The sequence below is a fragment of the Aplidium turbinatum genome, chromosome 16 (assembly GCF_918807975.1).
Source record: "Aplidium turbinatum chromosome 16, kaAplTurb1.1, whole genome shotgun sequence".
NCBI classification, from domain to species: Eukaryota; Metazoa; Chordata; class Ascidiacea; order Aplousobranchia; family Polyclinidae; genus Aplidium; species Aplidium turbinatum.
This window is the reverse complement of record NC_137487.1, coordinates 21,700,410-21,702,514: the sequence shown is the minus strand read 5'-3', so window position 1 is coordinate 21,702,514 and position 2,105 is coordinate 21,700,410.

The following is a 2,105-nucleotide window of genomic DNA, read 5'->3' as shown; positions in this document are numbered from 1 at the left end:
ACCACCGAGTGTAGACATATTAAATGTTAGGGCTAAATTTAACAATTAAAAAATTAAGTTACACAAACACACAAAATTACAGTAGTTATAAAAAACTTAACTGCAAAGACCGTAAAAAATACAAAAAAGAATTTAAATGCACGATACCGTAGCTGTACGAGTATGTGAAGTCCAAACGTCCACAAAACTTGCTTGGATTCTTCCACTTGAATCTTCAAGCACAGATGGATTGCCTTTAATCTTCTTTCTTGCCAATAAATGTCAAAGTTATTTTTCTTCTGTACCAAACTGGGAAGAAATGTCTTTACTTTTTAGCTTAAAGTTCTTCAGTTGCCTACCGAGAAGAAATGTCTTTAATTTTCTTTGCTTCTTTAGACTACCCACCAACAAGATCTTCTTTTATTATTTCTTTGCTTCTAAGTGCTTATTAGCCTACCAACTACAAACTTCGTCTTTTATTTTTTTGCTTCTAAGTGCTTCTGTGCCAAACACTAGACAGAGAATCGTCTTTTATTTTTTATGGTCACAGCGGTAAACCATAATCTCTTCGTGGGAAAATTGTAACGTAAGATTCCCAAATCCGTTCGTCTGCATGCAATGACCCAAAAATAAACACACTTTCGAAACGTCTATTCAAAGTGTATTCCAGTAAAATTAGCCCGAGGCTATCGAAAATAGGTGCAACGCCTACACCTCTAAAAAACTGTCACTACAATACAGATTAATTGGATAAAAGACGGAACTTTTGTCCAGCTAGCAAGCACTAAGCCAACAGTTAAATGAGCGGCCAACTTTCAAGCAATCATTTTACGAATGAATCAGAAAAGATATCAATATCTCAAATTCACGTATGCAGTACTGTGACGCAATAAATGAAATCAATTGTCACGCAATTCAAAACAGGTGTCCAAGCTAGTAATCCAAGTTTCATGTTTAAACAGGCCCAAACAGGCCCAACAGGTTTGACTTAATTCTTATGAACGCTGGTGCAATTTTGGCACATGCTTTAGGAATTTCCATGACGTAATATTCAGTAGACTTGAACGGTTTTTATATGACGTTTGATTTGGTGAAAATTGTCTGGAACACCTATTTAAAAAAAAAAAAAAAATTGGGCTACTTTTGGGCTACTTTTTGCATAAGCTTGGGCTCTTTTTTATATTAACCTCTGGCAACCCTACGCTGTACGTGTTTAGATTTTAGAAGAGCAGGAGAATGAAGTTTAAAACCAGTCCAAAACTACTTTCTGCCGAGAATATGTAAGTCTAGCAGGTGGTCAATTTTTGTGTGAAATTTGTGATTGTAATATCATGCAGATGTTTAATAACTTTTAGGCTAGCTGGCTGGTATGGTGTCGAAATAAACTACGGTATGGTTCTGGTTCACAATGCTAAATCTTTTCAATCCTGCCATTTTCACAAGGAGAGAGAAAACTTTTATTTCATTTGTTACAAGATTGGTCATGGTAAATGCAAACATTGACTTCTGATTTTTTGAATGGTGAGCATTAGTCTACTGATGCATTACAATATTAAAAACCTTAGCCTGAGGAAATACCTATGATAAAGCATCAAATTATAGACAGAGTTAGTTATTTATACTTGAATGTTTAGAACTCTAGGCAAATTTAAAGTTTGTTATTTTGAACTAAGTAAAAAGTTGAGATGAGCCAACAGGCTACGCAGTTGGGAGATGTCTCATCAATGCTACTTGTTATCAAGGAAACAGATTGGATCGAAGAAAAGCGACTTTTAATGGTTTTACTCTCTCTTTATGTATTTTTGATCTCTTGCACAATTCTAACTTGGCGCAGGATGAATTTCCAAGCTGCATATTTTGGATTGCTTTGCATTGGAATATATGCAGCTGAGCATATCAACAAATGGTGTGCTGCTAATTGGAAAATGTTTGCTTCCAAGCACCAGTACTTTGATTCAATGGGAATGTTCATATCAATTGTGTACTCGATGCCAATTTTGTTTAATTTGCTTGTCCTCGTTATTTCTTGGGTCAAAGCAGCTTCTTCTGATCTCATTTATGTGAAACGTCAAGAAGCGTTAAGAAAAAGCAAAGAAAGAAGCAAGAAAACCAATTAATTGATGCCT